Here is a 20,477-nt window from a genome sequence, read left to right on the forward strand (position 1 = left end):
CTTGCATGTTGCGTTCAGGTGCACTGTAATTTTTTTTTTTTTTTTTTTGCGATAACACGTGACTTTTGCGATGTGTTCATCGCGCATTTTCATATCGCGATGGCGATGAAAATACGATAAATCGTGCAGCCCTAGTGTGTGTGTGTGTGTGTGGGAGATTTGAGCTGTCAAAAGGTAACGAAAGGCATGTGTTCTGCCCAAATCTCCAGTGGGATCATAATAACCCGGAAACAATAGCAACTTGCTTCGACTCCGCCTACCCTCGCTGGCGGGTGCTGGGTGATGCGAAACCCGTCAAGAACTGTGCGCCGCTTGTGATATCTTTCTGTTTTTTTAGTTTGGGGGCGGGGAAAGTGTCGGTCGCCACAGACACAAGTTCATAAATGTTGCAATACAGAGAGATGCAAGGGCTTTCATCAATGGGCGATTGGCTCAATCAGCATTGTGTTAACTCACAAATGTCAAATCTTCTGTATTATCTTCCGTATGATCACTTTAAATAACAAAAACATTCAATGTGACTTACAGTTGAAATGTAGACGTAGGAAACCCTGGGGATCGAACATGGCCCTCCGGTATGAAAGGCAACAACCTTCTTCTTTTTTGGTGTTTTATGGCAGTTGGCATCCTTTATGTTGCATTACCGCCTTCTGGATCCATCCATCTTCTTCTTCTTCTTCTTCTTCTTGTTTTATACTCTTCCTCTTCTCACCCAGACACAATTGTCTGAGTTTGCCTCAGACAACTGACAACAGACGACGCATCCCAGCGCTTCATCTATCTATAAAAACCTATAAAAAGGTTGTAAACTCTGTGAAATTCAACCTGCTCAACTTCAAACACATTAGACATAGCATGTCTGTAGATTCTGCTAGGACATTTTTACATGCTATGATATTTTCTCACCTGGACTACTGTGTGACCAGCTGGTCTCTCACATGCACGTCCACACTCAAACCACTTGAGACACTCTACAAGAGAGCTCTGAAAGTATTTGACAAAAAACCCAGCTCCTACCACTATTGTAACATCCTGGTTAAACACAACTTCCTAAGTTTCAATAACTTCATTTCTTTTAAATATGCATGCACCGTTTTCAAGGTACTGAATGGCCTTGCCCCTCCCCCGCTAAATGAGTACATCAATCAGAGACCTGTATCTGGATCCACATCCAGAACCACCAGAGCCTCAACTAGAGGCGACTGTGTTATCCCATACAGGTGCACCACCTTTGGCCAGACAGTTCTGTCTGTCAAGGGTGGCAAACTCTGGAACACAATTCCATCCGCCATAAGGGAATGCCCAACACTAGGCATGTTTAAGGGTCAAATGAAGAGATGGCTGAAGTCCACTCAACTCTGTACACATCACTAAGGGTATAGAACAGTATGCTTATACTGTATGGATATGTGTGTTCTCTGTATTTTTATTTTTTTCTCTTATATCTGTTGAGTAAGTCTTCTATGTAGATCTTACATTTTAGCTGTATGTAGATCCCAAACTCAGGTTTTAGTATCTGATTGTATATTCCTGTATACTTGTACTTTGCACATGTGTTTAGAAATAGGACGCCATTTTAATCATGCATTTGTTGCACTATGTTATTTTTTACCTCTATCAGGACTCTAAGCCTGTATCATCTGGCAGGGGGACTAACAATGGAAATCAGTCTTATGACTGCAATTGTTGTGAATTTACATTTTTTTTCAAAATGTACACCTGTCCCCTATCGAACAAATACAATTGAATTGAATTGAATTATCTCTGCTTCAGATATGCCCACCTCATCCAGTAACCCCTTAACACGTTAACTGCCAGCGACGTATGCATACGTCAAAAAAAATCCAGCGCTTGACTGCCAGCGACGTATGGATACGTCAAAAAAAACGTTTTTTTTTTTTTGACGGTGGGGCGTTGATCAATCCCTTTTACGTCTCCTGTACAATTATTGGAGGTATTGAATGTGTATAATCTATTTTACCGACCCACTAAGTGTTGACAGTGCTCCCCCAGACGAGCGAAATCAAAGAAAAAGGGAGCAAAGCCATTCAAGGAAATGGCGAGGCGATTTTACAGTATTACATTCTCATGAAAATGGTTGGGGGAAAACGCTCTCGTTTTCGCACTGATTGCTGGCGATGCGGGATTGCAAATTTACATAATACATTACAGGTGGAACACACTTTGAAACACGCAGCATAAATATGACCAGAATCGCAAAAGCTTCTCTCAACCAAAACTCCCAAGAAGCGAGCGAGTCCATGCCGACTTCCTCAAACAGCAGCCTGCAGACAGGCACAGGAGAGCAGCAAAAGCACTGAGACTGTGACGGCCGCGGCAGCCAAGAAGAGGGAGGAGTTGAAGCCTCTCGCTCTCTCCCTCTCTCTCTCTCTCTCTCTCTCGCTCTCTCTCTCTCCCTCCCTCCCTCTCTCTCTCTCTCTCTCTCTCTCTCCCTCTCCCCCTCTCACTAGGATTAAACCTAGTGCGTCTCCCTCCCGAGAGGGAGGGAGAGAGAGAGAGAGGGAGGGAGAGCGAGAGGGAGGGAGAGAGAGAGAGAGAGAGAGAGAGAGGGAGGGAGAGCGAGGGGAAGGGAGAGAGAGAGAGAGAGAGAGAGAGAGCGAGAGGGGGAGGGAGAGAGAGAGAGAGAGAGAGCCAAAAATGAATGGTTAAAGTGACAGCTCTATCGAATTTCACAAAAAGCCGTTTATCTCTGAATATTTTTTCTCATGCTAAAACCATGCTGTATTCAACTGATAATGCTTACATAACTACTAACTCTACAAACTAACTCTTTTAGACAGAGAAAGTACACATTCTATTAGTACTTTTGAGATATTGTATGTTCACAAACTCCAAGCAGAAAATAATCCTCGGCGCTTGTAAAATGAGCCACAATCCTCAAAAAACGGCTTGGCAGAAGCTACCTACAGCAAGAAAAAAACGGCTGGCAGTCAATGTGTTAACAGCGCCAATCCCGATCCCATTCCTCTCCATCTTCCCACTCTAACCAGCAGCACAGTTTATAACCATGAAGGTCTTGAATTGCTTCTTGTCCATACGTTACTCCGACTATGTCCGTCCTCCTTCCTCTCCGGAGCCTTACGCACTTCCATCCTTACAGCCTCAGAATGATACCTTCCATTATTCTCTAATCTTGTTCACTTCCTTCTTTCCTCGTGGACACTGAGCAGACCCCGCATCATGATTCCCCCCACAGTGTAGGCACTTGGCTTACTCCTTCTCGCACATTTCTAACTTACTACCCCTCGTTACCACACAGTCAGTCTTCCCACATCTCCTACATCTCCTGCTTTTAGTACACACAGCAGCCACATGCCCAAACTCCTGACAGCAGAAACACCTGAGAGGAGCTCTCTCAAAGGGCCTCACTTTATAACACGCATAATCAAGCATCACTCTCGGTGGCAATTCTCCTTCAAAAGTTAAACACACAGATTTATACTCCTCTTTCACCCCTTCCTGAAATCTCATCATTCTCCTCGCCTCACACACACCATCCACCCCCATAAATGTTTTGGCATCTACCGACCTTGGCACGTCACTTATCACTCCTTTCTTTCGGACTCCTGACCCGAGCAGGAAACATCTCAGCGCAATTCTCAAACAATCCTGAAGACTCTCAGACACACACCCAATCACAACCATACCTCTTCTAGTGATCCTAATCGAGTGAACACCTCCGACTTTTCTTCCAATAAACTTCCCAACCTCATGTGGATTGTTAAAAGCCCCCTCCCACGCTCCATTACCCTGGACCGTTCCAACCATAAAAGACTAATTTCTTCCCACTGAATCATCAGAATCACTCACATCCTTCCATTTCCTTTCCCCATCCTTGCTACCAAGGCCTCTCGCATCCTCCACGTCACCCCCATTCTCCTCCTCTCCTACCTGCGATCCTGTCATTCCTCTCGTATCCTCCCTCCTCTGCTCCAAATCTTCTTCGTCTTCCCATCAGCCATCGGCTCTTCTTCTCACTTCTCATTCCTCGTCTTTCCTCTCCTCGTCTATATCCTGGTATAGGTGAGTGAGTTCTATGCATCCTTCTCCTCCTCTCATTATTCATCTTGTGTGAGTAGCTCCCCTAAATACTGGTACATGACTGAAAGACCTCCCGTATCCTCTATGCCACACCCGTTCTCTTCTTCTCCTGCCTGATCCAAATCTTCTTCTTCTTCCCCTGTCATCAGTCGCTTCTTCTTCTTTGTTCCCATCTCCCTTGTCTGTCCAGACTCGCCGATCTCCGGCCTTCCTCCTCTCCTCTCTGCAATTGATCAACTGTCGGCAACAACCTTACTGGCCACGGCACTATTTCAATAGGCGATTCTGACTTATTAGAAAGGTTCCAGTTATGTGCCTATTCCTATGGGGCAATTGCCAAGGGTCCCATAACTATGAGGGTCCTTGGTGCTGCCGTGAACAGTGACATAATCGGTGATGTCGTGGAGCACCAATGCAATGATGGGATGGACCTCCCGGCATCATGATGTCACAATTACCACTGATGACCACTGATGATGTTGTTGACCTTCTGACATCATCAGTGATGTCATAGAGCACCGGTGACATCATCAGTGATGTCATCTCCAAATGACATCATCAGTGATGTCATCTCCAAATGACATCATCAGCGATGTCCTAAAATGCATAGTGACATCATCGGTGATGCCATAAATCCTACCCTGCTGGTGGTATGAATAGGACCAATAGACAGCTGGATCAGTGTGAGTATGAACATCCGAGTGCACGATACCGAGCATCAGCCTACCAGCCCGCAGTGACTCTACTGAGAATACTCTACTGAGAACTACTGAGAATCAACAGAAACAGTCCTTTACAGTGCCTCCAGAACAGTCTGGTCCTTTGAACTGGATGTCTGCCTTACAAGCAGCAAGCCTTGCCGGATCTCCAGAACATTTTGGTCCTTCGACGAACCAGGTAGCAGTGCTTACCCCTGACAGGGAATACAACATAGAAGGAGGTTGTCCACCATGTCGTTTGGATGACTATGAGGTGGACTTAATCGAAGAAGAAGAGGGATGGGGGATCATCTCCCTGGATGCCAGTGCCGCCCTGGATGATACAGAGATGAAGAAAGTGCTGGAGGAGTGCAAGAGGCTGCAGACCGAGATCAGCAAGATTGCCGAGGAGAATCGGCAACTGAAGGAAGATGCTATTAGAATGAAAAAGGCGCCCTGCTCAGACCGCATGACATCGAACTCGAGCAGCCGAGAGCGCAGCACCACCTCCCTGCCCTCCATCCTCATCCTCATAGCAGCCATCTTCATCGGATTCTTCCTACTGAAGTTAATCAAGTAGACTAGGAGACACATGCCAGCTGTATGCCCCAGCCCGACACCGCAATAAAAAAAAAAAAGGCCTGGAAAAACAAGGTCTTTCTGTTGATGTTCCTTTTTGTAAACATGTTTGTATTGTGTCATTGAGTGAGAGTCGTGAGACCAATGACAAATCTCATGCCTTGGCTGGACAATAAAGTCTATTCTATTCTATTCTATTCTATTCTATTCTATTCTATTCTATTCTATTCTATTCTATTCTAAATAAATGTATTTGGTCTCATTTATAAAGTATTTAACGTGTGTATGTTTTCAATAACACGTGCATAAAACTAGTAGTAGTAGTGTCCATGTAAACGGGTTTGAAGCCACCCCTCAGCCAACCCAATCACCAGAACAAATTGTCGGTTTTGTATGTTTCTGCAATCCCAGATACGTACAATGTCAATGTCAATTTTTTACAAATCAGCGGTTATTTTGAAAACATCACTACCTTTCCAACATTAAAGGCATTAATAACTTTAAGAATTTTGGTTATGTAGGCAAGTAAAACAACTTTGGTTTATGTGTAGGTGAGTAAAACAACTTGCTTAGGATTATGGTTTAGGTTAGGCTTAAATCTACAATAAAATTGTAGTGGATGTCTGTAGCGGCTTCTGGGACGTGAGTCGGGGTCTTAATTGGCCTCGGCTGGGTCTACTGGGCGAGGGTGTATGATGTTGACAGACCCGAAACACCTAACGACCCCAGATAACATCACTGATGACACGTCCTAGCGCATGCGGCAGTAGTGTATTTGAGAATGTAGAACCCTGGCTTGCCTCTGGCCAGTGACACTTAGGAAAGACTAGGTGACAACCAAGTATAGTTTGGTGACGAGCTGGAGAGACAGTTGACGGCCGGAGAGACGGCAACCCGGTACGGGATGGGATTAGCACCCCATCTTGGCTCTCTCGTGAGGGAGAAATCCACAAACGCTACGGATTAGCCTCCTGAAAATCTGCGCAAGATCGGCGCGGCCTGGGGTCCTCCAGGCTAGAGCGAGGTGCTCGACGCAGGTAAATGACGTGCAGCGCACAGGCCCTCTTGAGGCGTCCTTGAGGCATCCCTTCAGCCTCTGGATTGCCTTTGTCATGAGGGGGGTCTGGTGAGACGAAGGAGGAGCACGGCCGGGAGAAACCCACAGAGCCTAGATCCTCCATGCACCGAAGGGCCAATACTGCGGCGTAGCACTAGCTCTATTGCAGCGGATTGGGTTCTCTTTTACCCCTCCCGCGGGCAACGTTGCAGATAGAGTAGTAAGGCTGATCTGTAGCGGCTTCTGGGACGTGAGTCGGGGTCTTAATTGGCCTCGGCTGGGTCTACTGGGCGAGGGTGTATGATGTTGACAGACCCGAAACACCTAACGACCCCAGATAACATCACTGATGACACGTCCTAGCGCATGCGGCAGTAGTGTATTTGAGAATGTAGAACCCTGGCTTGCCTCTGGCCAGTGACACTTAGGAAAGACTAGGTGACAACCAAGTATAGTTTGGTGACGAGCTGGAGAGACAGTTGACGGCCGGAGAGACGGCAACCCGGTACGGGATGGGATTAGCACCCCATCTTGGCTCTCTCGTGAGGGAGAAATCCACAAACGCTACGGATTAGCCTCCTGAAAATCTGCGCAAGATCGGCGCGGCCTGGGGTCCTCCAGGCTAGAGCGAGGTGCTCGACGCAGGTAAATGACGTGCAGCGCACAGGCCCTCTTGAGGCGTCCTTGAGGCATCCCTTCAGCCTCTGGATTGCCTTTGTCATGAGGGGGGTCTGGTGAGACGAAGGAGGAGCACGGCCGGGAGAAACCCACAGAGCCTAGATCCTCCATGCACCGAAGGGCCAATACTGCGGCGTAGCACTAGCTCTATTGCAGCGGATTGGGTTCTCTTTTACCCCTCCCGCGGGCAACGTTGCAGATAGAGTAGTAAGGCTGATCTGTAGCGGCTTCTGGGACGTGAGTCGGGGTCTTAATTGGCCTCGGCTGGGTCTACTGGGCGAGGGTGTATGATGTTGACAGACCCGAAACACCTAACGACCCCAGATAACATCACTGATGACACGTCCTAGCGCATGCGGCAGTAGTGTATTTGAGAATGTAGAACCCTGGCTTGCCTCTGGCCAGTGACACTTAGGAAAGACTAGGTGACAACCAAGTATAGTTTGGTGACGAGCTGGAGAGACAGTTGACGGCCGGAGAGACGGCAACCCGGTACGGGATGGGATTAGCACCCCATCTTGGCTCTCTCGTGAGGGAGAAATCCACAAACGCTACGGATTAGCCTCCTGAAAATCTGCGCAAGATCGGCGCGGCCTGGGGTCCTCCAGGCTAGAGCGAGGTGCTCGACGCAGGTAAATGACGTGCAGCGCACAGGCCCTCTTGAGGCGTCCTTGAGGCATCCCTTCAGCCTCTGGATTGCCTTTGTCATGAGGGGGGTCTGGTGAGACGAAGGAGGAGCACGGCCGGGAGAAACCCACAGAGCCTAGATCCTCCATGCACCGAAGGGCCAATACTGCGGCGTAGCACTAGCTCTATTGCAGCGGATTGGGTTCTCTTTTACCCCTCCCGCGGGCAACGTTGCAGATAGAGTAGTAAGGCTGATCTGTAGCGGCTTCTGGGACGTGAGTCGGGGTCTTAATTGGCCTCGGCTGGGTCTACTGGGCGAGGGTGTATGATGTTGACAGACCCGAAACACCTAACGACCCCAGATAACATCACTGATGACACGTCCTAGCGCATGCGGCAGTAGTGTATTTGAGAATGTAGAACCCTGGCTTGCCTCTGGCCAGTGACACTTAGGAAAGACTAGGTGACAACCAAGTATAGTTTGGTGACGAGCTGGAGAGACAGTTGACGGCCGGAGAGACGGCAACCCGGTACGGGATGGGATTAGCACCCCATCTTGGCTCTCTCGTGAGGGAGAAATCCACAAACGCTACGGATTAGCCTCCTGAAAATCTGCGCAAGATCGGCGCGGCCTGGGGTCCTCCAGGCTAGAGCGAGGTGCTCGACGCAGGTAAATGACGTGCAGCGCACAGGCCCTCTTGAGGCGTCCTTGAGGCATCCCTTCAGCCTCTGGATTGCCTTTGTCATGAGGGGGGTCTGGTGAGACGAAGGAGGAGCACGGCCGGGAGAAACCCACAGAGCCTAGATCCTCCATGCACCGAAGGGCCAATACTGCGGCGTAGCACTAGCTCTATTGCAGCGGATTGGGTTCTCTTTTACCCCTCCCGCGGGCAACGTTGCAGATAGAGTAGTAAGGCTGATCTGTAGCGGCTTCTGGGACGTGAGTCGGGGTCTTAATTGGCCTCGGCTGGGTCTACTGGGCGAGGGTGTATGATGTTGACAGACCCGAAACACCTAACGACCCCAGATAACATCACTGATGACACGTCCTAGCGCATGCGGCAGTAGTGTATTTGAGAATGTAGAACCCTGGCTTGCCTCTGGCCAGTGACACTTAGGAAAGACTAGGTGACAACCAAGTATAGTTTGGTGACGAGCTGGAGAGACAGTTGACGGCCGGAGAGACGGCAACCCGGTACGGGATGGGATTAGCACCCCATCTTGGCTCTCTCGTGAGGGAGAAATCCACAAACGCTACGGATTAGCCTCCTGAAAATCTGCGCAAGATCGGCGCGGCCTGGGGTCCTCCAGGCTAGAGCGAGGTGCTCGACGCAGGTAAATGACGTGCAGCGCACAGGCCCTCTTGAGGCGTCCTTGAGGCATCCCTTCAGCCTCTGGATTGCCTTTGTCATGAGGGGGGTCTGGTGAGACGAAGGAGGAGCACGGCCGGGAGAAACCCACAGAGCCTAGATCCTCCATGCACCGAAGGGCCAATACTGCGGCGTAGCACTAGCTCTATTGCAGCGGATTGGGTTCTCTTTTACCCCTCCCGCGGGCAACGTTGCAGATAGAGTAGTAAGGCTGATCTGTAGCGGCTTCTGGGACGTGAGTCGGGGTCTTAATTGGCCTCGGCTGGGTCTACTGGGCGAGGGTGTATGATGTTGACAGACCCGAAACACCTAACGACCCCAGATAACATCACTGATGACACGTCCTAGCGCATGCGGCAGTAGTGTATTTGAGAATGTAGAACCCTGGCTTGCCTCTGGCCAGTGACACTTAGGAAAGACTAGGTGACAACCAAGTATAGTTTGGTGACGAGCTGGAGAGACAGTTGACGGCCGGAGAGACGGCAACCCGGTACGGGATGGGATTAGCACCCCATCTTGGCTCTCTCGTGAGGGAGAAATCCACAAACGCTACGGATTAGCCTCCTGAAAATCTGCGCAAGATCGGCGCGGCCTGGGGTCCTCCAGGCTAGAGCGAGGTGCTCGACGCAGGTAAATGACGTGCAGCGCACAGGCCCTCTTGAGGCGTCCTTGAGGCATCCCTTCAGCCTCTGGATTGCCTTTGTCATGAGGGGGGTCTGGTGAGACGAAGGAGGAGCACGGCCGGGAGAAACCCACAGAGCCTAGATCCTCCATGCACCGAAGGGCCAATACTGCGGCGTAGCACTAGCTCTATTGCAGCGGATTGGGTTCTCTTTTACCCCTCCCGCGGGCAACGTTGCAGATAGAGTAGTAAGGCTGATCTGTAGCGGCTTCTGGGACGTGAGTCGGGGTCTTAATTGGCCTCGGCTGGGTCTACTGGGCGAGGGTGTATGATGTTGACAGACCCGAAACACCTAACGACCCCAGATAACATCACTGATGACACGTCCTAGCGCATGCGGCAGTAGTGTATTTGAGAATGTAGAACCCTGGCTTGCCTCTGGCCAGTGACACTTAGGAAAGACTAGGTGACAACCAAGTATAGTTTGGTGACGAGCTGGAGAGACAGTTGACGGCCGGAGAGACGGCAACCCGGTACGGGATGGGATTAGCACCCCATCTTGGCTCTCTCGTGAGGGAGAAATCCACAAACGCTACGGATTAGCCTCCTGAAAATCTGCGCAAGATCGGCGCGGCCTGGGGTCCTCCAGGCTAGAGCGAGGTGCTCGACGCAGGTAAATGACGTGCAGCGCACAGGCCCTCTTGAGGCGTCCTTGAGGCATCCCTTCAGCCTCTGGATTGCCTTTGTCATGAGGGGGGTCTGGTGAGACGAAGGAGGAGCACGGCCGGGAGAAACCCACAGAGCCTAGATCCTCCATGCACCGAAGGGCCAATACTGCGGCGTAGCACTAGCTCTATTGCAGCGGATTGGGTTCTCTTTTACCCCTCCCGCGGGCAACGTTGCAGATAGAGTAGTAAGGCTGATCTGTAGCGGCTTCTGGGACGTGAGTCGGGGTCTTAATTGGCCTCGGCTGGGTCTACTGGGCGAGGGTGTATGATGTTGACAGACCCGAAACACCTAACGACCCCAGATAACATCACTGATGACACGTCCTAGCGCATGCGGCAGTAGTGTATTTGAGAATGTAGAACCCTGGCTTGCCTCTGGCCAGTGACACTTAGGAAAGACTAGGTGACAACCAAGTATAGTTTGGTGACGAGCTGGAGAGACAGTTGACGGCCGGAGAGACGGCAACCCGGTACGGGATGGGATTAGCACCCCATCTTGGCTCTCTCGTGAGGGAGAAATCCACAAACGCTACGGATTAGCCTCCTGAAAATCTGCGCAAGATCGGCGCGGCCTGGGGTCCTCCAGGCTAGAGCGAGGTGCTCGACGCAGGTAAATGACGTGCAGCGCACAGGCCCTCTTGAGGCGTCCTTGAGGCATCCCTTCAGCCTCTGGATTGCCTTTGTCATGAGGGGGGTCTGGTGAGACGAAGGAGGAGCACGGCCGGGAGAAACCCACAGAGCCTAGATCCTCCATGCACCGAAGGGCCAATACTGCGGCGTAGCACTAGCTCTATTGCAGCGGATTGGGTTCTCTTTTACCCCTCCCGCGGGCAACGTTGCAGATAGAGTAGTAAGGCTGATCTGTAGCGGCTTCTGGGACGTGAGTCGGGGTCTTAATTGGCCTCGGCTGGGTCTACTGGGCGAGGGTGTATGATGTTGACAGACCCGAAACACCTAACGACCCCAGATAACATCACTGATGACACGTCCTAGCGCATGCGGCAGTAGTGTATTTGAGAATGTAGAACCCTGGCTTGCCTCTGGCCAGTGACACTTAGGAAAGACTAGGTGACAACCAAGTATAGTTTGGTGACGAGCTGGAGAGACAGTTGACGGCCGGAGAGACGGCAACCCGGTACGGGATGGGATTAGCACCCCATCTTGGCTCTCTCGTGAGGGAGAAATCCACAAACGCTACGGATTAGCCTCCTGAAAATCTGCGCAAGATCGGCGCGGCCTGGGGTCCTCCAGGCTAGAGCGAGGTGCTCGACGCAGGTAAATGACGTGCAGCGCACAGGCCCTCTTGAGGCGTCCTTGAGGCATCCCTTCAGCCTCTGGATTGCCTTTGTCATGAGGGGGGTCTGGTGAGACGAAGGAGGAGCACGGCCGGGAGAAACCCACAGAGCCTAGATCCTCCATGCACCGAAGGGCCAATACTGCGGCGTAGCACTAGCTCTATTGCAGCGGATTGGGTTCTCTTTTACCCCTCCCGCGGGCAACGTTGCAGATAGAGTAGTAAGGCTGATCTGTAGCGGCTTCTGGGACGTGAGTCGGGGTCTTAATTGGCCTCGGCTGGGTCTACTGGGCGAGGGTGTATGATGTTGACAGACCCGAAACACCTAACGACCCCAGATAACATCACTGATGACACGTCCTAGCGCATGCGGCAGTAGTGTATTTGAGAATGTAGAACCCTGGCTTGCCTCTGGCCAGTGACACTTAGGAAAGACTAGGTGACAACCAAGTATAGTTTGGTGACGAGCTGGAGAGACAGTTGACGGCCGGAGAGACGGCAACCCGGTACGGGATGGGATTAGCACCCCATCTTGGCTCTCTCGTGAGGGAGAAATCCACAAACGCTACGGATTAGCCTCCTGAAAATCTGCGCAAGATCGGCGCGGCCTGGGGTCCTCCAGGCTAGAGCGAGGTGCTCGACGCAGGTAAATGACGTGCAGCGCACAGGCCCTCTTGAGGCGTCCTTGAGGCATCCCTTCAGCCTCTGGATTGCCTTTGTCATGAGGGGGGTCTGGTGAGACGAAGGAGGAGCACGGCCGGGAGAAACCCACAGAGCCTAGATCCTCCATGCACCGAAGGGCCAATACTGCGGCGTAGCACTAGCTCTATTGCAGCGGATTGGGTTCTCTTTTACCCCTCCCGCGGGCAACGTTGCAGATAGAGTAGTAAGGCTGATCTGTAGCGGCTTCTGGGACGTGAGTCGGGGTCTTAATTGGCCTCGGCTGGGTCTACTGGGCGAGGGTGTATGATGTTGACAGACCCGAAACACCTAACGACCCCAGATAACATCACTGATGACACGTCCTAGCGCATGCGGCAGTAGTGTATTTGAGAATGTAGAACCCTGGCTTGCCTCTGGCCAGTGACACTTAGGAAAGACTAGGTGACAACCAAGTATAGTTTGGTGACGAGCTGGAGAGACAGTTGACGGCCGGAGAGACGGCAACCCGGTACGGGATGGGATTAGCACCCCATCTTGGCTCTCTCGTGAGGGAGAAATCCACAAACGCTACGGATTAGCCTCCTGAAAATCTGCGCAAGATCGGCGCGGCCTGGGGTCCTCCAGGCTAGAGCGAGGTGCTCGACGCAGGTAAATGACGTGCAGCGCACAGGCCCTCTTGAGGCGTCCTTGAGGCATCCCTTCAGCCTCTGGATTGCCTTTGTCATGAGGGGGGTCTGGTGAGACGAAGGAGGAGCACGGCCGGGAGAAACCCACAGAGCCTAGATCCTCCATGCACCGAAGGGCCAATACTGCGGCGTAGCACTAGCTCTATTGCAGCGGATTGGGTTCTCTTTTACCCCTCCCGCGGGCAACGTTGCAGATAGAGTAGTAAGGCTGATCTGTAGCGGCTTCTGGGACGTGAGTCGGGGTCTTAATTGGCCTCGGCTGGGTCTACTGGGCGAGGGTGTATGATGTTGACAGACCCGAAACACCTAACGACCCCAGATAACATCACTGATGACACGTCCTAGCGCATGCGGCAGTAGTGTATTTGAGAATGAATCCGACGTCCGGCAGGCGGCCACTTCTTTGGCTGGGGTTGATGGATTAAACCCAGCCAAAATCAAGATTGATGGATTAAAGTTAAACCCAGCCAAAATTAAGAGGAGAGGAGGAGGAAGGAGAGGAGAGGAGGGATGTCAGACAGTTGTGATGGCTAACGCCTCGTGCACATCTACAATGGCAAAATCGCTTTTCCGCTGTGACGCAGCGTTTTGTGGGTGTGGAAACCAGCTTCCAGCTTGGAGCTGTAGCCTGTAGAAATGTTTTCAGGTAGATGTACACAGAAGGGTGGTTGGACGAAATGTGTAGGAAGAGCTGTCATTGGGTAGCTTTAACGAAAGGTCCCGCCCTAGTCCCGCCCCGCGAGCGTGAAGCCGCTCGGAGACAAGCCGCCTCTAGTCTGCGACAGCGAAACGCTGGGCGGTTCCTGCGGCAGGGGGCGCGAGGTTGAAATGGACCAATCAGATGCGGAAATAGAGCAAGACAGCCTATCAAGATGCAGCGTCAAAGAGGCTTTCACGCTCTGCATGCCACCGAGCGTTTCATGGTATGCCAGAGCCGTAAGTGGGTGGGCCTCATTGATGTCATCAGACAGTTGTGATGGCTGCGTGGGTGGGTGGGCCTAGAGGTCTCGCGCGTGTAGCGTGGACGTCCAGTGATATAGGACAAAAGTTGGCTATGACAACTATGATGTCACTCAGTAGTGATGGCTAAGTGGAGGCTGGGTGGGTGGCCAGTATGTACGGAGGGCGGTCAAGATTTTTGGATGGAAAAGAGATGAGGGAGGAGGAGAGAAGAAGAAGGAGGTGGATGTAGTGTTAATTTTGTCGGCTATTTTTTTATTTAGTCTTAGTCTTAGTCCCGTGTTAACACCTTGACTGCCAACGACGAGTGTAGTCGTCAAACACAATCCAGCTGTTCACTGCCAGCGACGACTTGACTCGTCAAAAAAATGATTTTTTTTTTTTTGACCGTGGGATGTGCATCTAACCCTTTTACATCTCTTATATAATTATTGGAGCCACCGAACGTTTACAACCCATTCCACCGACCCACTAAGTGGCAACAGTGCTCTCCTCACTAGAGGAAGGCAAGCATTTTTTTAACTTGTCACGCCATTCTCACCCCAGCCATTCTCATGAAAATGGATGGGGGAAAACGCTTTCGTTTTCCTGCTGATTGCTGGCGATGCGGGATTGCAAATTTACATAATAGATTGGTGGAACACACTTTGAAACACGCAGCATAAATATGACCAGAATCGCAAAAGCTTCTCTCAACCAAAACTCCAAGAAGCGAGCGAGTCCATGCTGACTTCCTCAAACAGCGGCCGTGCAGACAGGCACAGGACAGCAGCAAAGCAGTCAGACTGGTGACAAGCTTGTGACGGCCGCTGCAGCCAAGAAGAACGCCCACGGAGGGAGGAGTTGAAGCAACTCTCCCTCTCGCTCTCTCCCTCTCTCTCTCTCTCTCTCTCTCTCGCTCTCTCTCTCTCCCTCCCTCCCTCTCTCTCTCTCTCTCTCTCTCTCCCTCTCCCCCTCTCACTAGGATTAAACCTAGTGCGTCTCCCTCCCGAGAGGGAGGGAGAGAGAGAGAGAGGGAGGGAGAGCGAGAGGGAGGGAGAGAGAGAGAGAGAGAGAGAGAGAGGGAGGGAGAGCGAGAGGAAGGGAGAGAGAGAGAGAGAGAGAGAGAGCGAGAGGGGGAGGGAGAGAGAGAGAGAGAGAGCCAAAAATGAATGGTTAAAGTGACTGTTATATCGAATTTCACAAAAAGCCGTTTATCTCTGAATATTTTTTCTGACGCTAAAACCATGCTGTATTCAACTGCTAATGCTTACATAACTACTAACTCTACAAACTAACTCTTTTAGACAGAGAAAGTACACATTCTATTAGTACTTTTGAGATATTGTATGTTCACAAACTCCAAGCAGAAAAGAATCCTCGGCTCTTGTAAAATGAGCCACAATCCTCAAAAAACGGCTTGGCAGAAGCTACCTACAGCAAGAAAAAAACGGCTGGCAGTCAATGTGTTAAATGTCCTTGTTAGTCTGTATCATATTTAGTCAACCTCATCCTGTTTTTATTTAGTCAAGCTTTAGTCGACTAAAAGTTTGAGCATTTTAGTCTCCGCTTAGTCAAATAAAGCCATAAGTATTTTAGTCTAGTTTTAGTCAACAAAAACTGTTCACATTTTAGTCTAGTTTTAGTCAATGAAAACTGTTGAATCTGCTGATGCGCTTGTACTAGTAATTGTAATTCGAAGCAGTGTTGGCAACTCTTTCCCAGGGAAAGTAGCTAATGGTGACTCTGCCCACCCAGGCCAGTGTCGGCGTGCAGCGGTAGCAACGACAATTACAGTCCCTGCTCAGCCCGCAGCTGAGGGGAGAATGGAGGGAGCCTGGCTGTGCGGAAAGCACTTGGACTTCTCTGGATATAATGTAGACAAGCAAGTAGCTGTACATTTTGGGAACACAATGCCTCATACACATATAGATAAGACCCTTAGCTAAGACTGGGTGGGTTCTGTTGTAACTACTGTAAATGTTTTTAAGACAGCTACATGTCAGCTACATTTATGATGCTGCACACCTGAACTGCTGCATTGAGGGGGGGAAACAGTCTATAATTAATGTTAATTTTGTCGTCTATTTTTAAATTTAGTCGTAGTCTTAGTCCTGTGTCAAATGTCCTTGTTAGTTTTTATCATATTTAGTCAACCCCATCCTCTTTTTGTTTAGTCAAGTTTTAGTCGACTAAAAGTTTGAGTATTTTAGTCTCGTCTTAGTCAATGAAACTAAAAGTCTGAACATTTTAGTCTAGTCTTAGTCTTGGGGAAAAAGGTAGTCGACTAACATTTTTCGTCATAGTTTTCGTCAACGAAATTAACACTAGGTGGATGGAGATGGGAAAGAAAAAGACAAGAAGTGTCAAAGTGGACAAAGGGAGAGTCTTCTCCCGAGAGATCGACTCTAGTAACAGAAATGTCTAATGTGACTTAAGTAGACATTAGAAACCGTGCTGAATACAGCCCTCCGGTGTGAAAGGCAAGTGCATACGCCCTCCATCCTCCCCGACCAGTCCACAACACCCTTACTGGCCACTGCGCTATTTCAATAGACCAAATCACCGTGACGTCACCATGTAAACAACATTACTTCTGCGTACCACATGGGGAAGGCGGCAGGTTTAAATAAGTTAAGTTAAGTTAAGTTAAGTTAAGTTAAGTTAAGTTAAGTTATCCTTTATTTATCCCCTTGGGGATGTGCGTGTTGTCAAATAAATGCTGTCAAACCCTCTCGTTGTTTTCGGCCGACTACTTTCAATTTAAATGTTCAAACGGTTGGTAAACATGCTTGTCCGACGTATCTACAGTAGCCTTTCTTCTGTTTGTTTTATGTAGTGTTAGCTAGCTAATAACGTTTGTTTACAACTGTCAAACTCGCTGTTTTTTTGCAGACTCGTTACAGACAGAGCTACTGACGCCACGTTAATTTAATTGAGCTTCAAGTCTACTCTGGTCTGGTCTGGTCCAACAGGTAAATTAGCTAGTCTGGTCTCCACTAACGTTAGTGAAAGTGTTGTTATGAATGATATTAAACAACAACACAACACGAACAAATCATTTCTGTCTTCTTTGTCTGTTTTTGTCTTCAACACGTCAGTTTGTGCCGTTCACCGCCATTATAATGTGTGGACCCAGGGGTAACCGGAAGTAAATGTAAACATCCCCGCTGATTTGGTCTATAGCAGACTCGGTAGGAGCCATATTGGTATTTAATGGGTAAAGCCATATGAGGCCATAAGTACGTAATCTTGCATATTCATGTGTTTGGTTTGGTTGGCACACTGCATTGGCATTTGGGTGGTGGGAGTGTCGCTCTGGGCGTGCACTTGGTGGTTTTCAAGTAAATGTACTCACCTGGTTCATTGGTGTTGGTTTTGTCAATGGGGCCAGGGTGAAATTTTCTGTTGACCGCAGTCGCTTGCTATGGATTATTTATGTCTGAGTTTATTTATACGTTTCACTCCTAACTTTGCAAGGCGCTTGGAAGCAGCCATTTATTGGATTTGGTCGCGCTGCCTGTGATATGGAATAAAGAGAGTGCGGAGCAACTAGTGGACTTGAATATTTGCTGTGCGCGTCATCAGTTTTACTCCCGACCTTAGCCTGCTGCGGCTTTTGTTATTTTGTGATCACCAGGCAGTAGACTCTATAGACATTGCTAAACATGAACTCTGGACTATATCCCCCGAATCAGGTCCGGGTATTTCGGGTACTTCCAGACAAGAGGCATTGTTGTTTCCACACATGAGCAAAATCTCCGGTGTAGAGAGTAGAGAGTTGGCGGGGGGATGTCACATGCTGCAGGAATCGCGGTGTTTAACTTAATGCGAGACACACTTTTAATTACATTTTTCAATGTCGACTACACCAGAGATATATTTCAGAAAGCAATTCTCCACTCCGCCTTCAGTGCATTATTCTGGCGATAGGGATAGAAAACTAGCCTGGTTAAAACCATCCGGATCCGTGATACCAGGCTAGATAACAGGTTAGAAAACGTGGGGTGGCGATGTGCAAAAAAAAGTCAGCCGTTTGTGGTGTATCCTCATCCTGTATCCCATCTCACTAACTCTGTAAGATCAACCATCTTCTCTGTTTGTTGCTGCATTCCATCCTTCTCCACCTGCTCTTCTCATCCAATGATTTCTCTCTGATTTCTCTTGGACTCACGTGGGCCCTTCTGAATTTAAGGAATTAAAATGGTTGGTGGTAGGATATAGACTAAGGCAGCTGAAATTGAGACTTACACATATTAGATCCTGCAAAGTAATGGGCCAATTATGTATTTTAAGAATTATTTTATGCGCGTTGGGGACTCTCATGGCTATTCAACTAGAGGCAGGGTAACATATTAGATCTTAAATCTACATGGCACTTTAAGACCTGTTCTGGGCAAAATATCTTTTTGTACATGGCAGCGGTTGAATGGAATAGGCTTCAAGAGATAAAATCAGTCTTATCATTGATAGATTTAAAGGAGAATTCTGTTTTTTTTACAATCTGGACCTTATTCCAGCTGGATTTATGTTTTAAAAATCACCCTGAACAGAATTTTCTGAAAATGAAGCATTATGGGCTGTTCAGACAGGACGTGTGTGTATTGACCGCACCTGTGGACCACACCTGGGGCTCTTGTCACAAAGGCGGTAATTTAGCGTTTGCGCCCGAATAGCGCAGCGCAAAGCCCTAATTGTGGGCGTGTCGGCCCGCTGCGCTTGGCGTCATCTCGGTGCAAATCTCCATATAGGCGTGTTTATGCCCAAAAGTATTCACAGGTGTGATCATGTCCATCCCCCTTAAAAGCCACAGTGTCACGTCTGTGACAGCCTGGCGGATGAGACGCAGCTTCCAACACGCTGAGTGCAGGGTGCTTTTACTGAGACATAGGGCAAGGGGAATTAAAGATAAGAAAGGCAGACTTGATACATGACGAGCAGGCCAATAGTTTCCTAAAGGACAATGCTATGACAGTGAAAAAAATCCATCTGGGGGAAGGCAATTCTGGGCAAGTAAAAAAAAGCAAGGATGAACTACTTCGGATTCAATATACAGTAGATAAACGATATTCCATTTGAAACACATCAAAGGGCTGCCGTGCAGTTACGCAGTGAATAACCCCATGGTGTTATTATGTCCCAAAGCGTGCGCTTACTGCAATTAGACTTTTCGTTCATATAGGCTACATACACATGTAAAAATATTTGTTTCTTTAATAGGGTATGAATGTGTGAGAATTTAATTCTAGCCTATTTCAATAGCCTATATCAGAATTGTCCACTCGGGTTAAGCTATTGACTGCGGTCACGCCATCCGCGCTGTGGAGAAGCTGGTCTTGCATGCGTGCAATTGCAGGAAAAGAGGTTACTGTACTGGCCGGCACAACTTTCTCAAAAGTAATCTACTGTTATACACCTAACACCACAGACCTGTATGGTCAGGAATTACCGTATGTAGCCTAATAAAACCATGACAAACGAATTCTCATTTTTAAATCAAGGTGTGTTTTTTCTGCAATGTAGTTGAAAATCAATGTGGCATTCTGAAGAGGGGGGGGGGGTGCGCGCGAGGTTTGGAGAGCGAGGGACATCCATGTATCCAAGCGAGGATTTCCTGCACTGCGCGGAGAATATTGCGTGCGCTCAGGCGCAGTGGGGTTTTTAGCACTAAGACCTGCTATTAGGTGGTCTTAGAATTACGCGTATGCCAGGACATTTTTCCTAACATTTAGCACAGAAACCCTGGTTTAGCATGGGCGACGCCCAAACCTGTGTTTACGCTCAGAACCTGGCGCTGGTATCTTGGCCAGAGTGCAAAATGACACTTGCGGGAGGCAGACGATAGCATTTGCGGCGTGCAAAGGCCAGTATTTAGCACAGACATGCCTCGGCCACGCCTACACCTGTGTCTGCGCAAAGAAAACTGGATGGTGGAGGCAGACGATAGCTTAAGACGCAGGGAAGATGGCATAAGAGGTGCGCAAACTGCTGCGCAAATGATAGCGCCTGTACAGCGATAGGGCCCCTGGCGTTTAAGCACCTTTGACGGCTAGTGTTTTTGGGTGGAGCGCTCTGGGTGTCTCAAGCTGAAAAAAGTTCAACATTTGGAGGAAAAGCGCACTGCTCGTCATGTCACTCCTCCTACCTCTTTTCCTGCCAGGGGGATCTTCAACCTCCGCTGCTGCCAGAATTGCCAATAATCTGGCTTTCATGTTTACAGTGCGAACAATCAACAACAAACAGATGAAACTCCGTCCCTGTCACCATTGTGTCCTGACCCGTAGGCCTACTGCGCGCGACAGCAGGGAAAAAACAAAACAAAACACAAAAAATGCTCCGTGCCTGTGGCCTGAGCGCGTTGGAAGCGCTCGGGGCATGATTTCCAAAGAGTTCTCATCTGAAATACACACGTCCTGTCTGACCAGCCGCTTATAGAGCTAGAACGGCTCGCGCAACGACCTGGAACAGAGGCCG

The 20,477-nt window shown here is 49.3% G+C and overlaps 1 protein-coding gene across 1 annotated transcript in view; it reads left to right on the top strand.

The window, feature by feature from the left end:
• LOC310781802 (protein FAM168A-like) overlaps positions 1-20,477 on the top strand; it is a gene marked incomplete at both ends in the record, with an annotated part of 60,198 nt that overhangs the window by 23,815 nt on the left and 15,906 nt on the right. The window lies entirely within an intron of this gene.

Source organism: Poromitra crassiceps (genome assembly GCF_964638095.1).
Source record: "Poromitra crassiceps genome assembly, chromosome: 1".
Lineage (NCBI taxonomy): Eukaryota > Metazoa > Chordata > Actinopteri > Beryciformes > Melamphaidae > Poromitra > Poromitra crassiceps.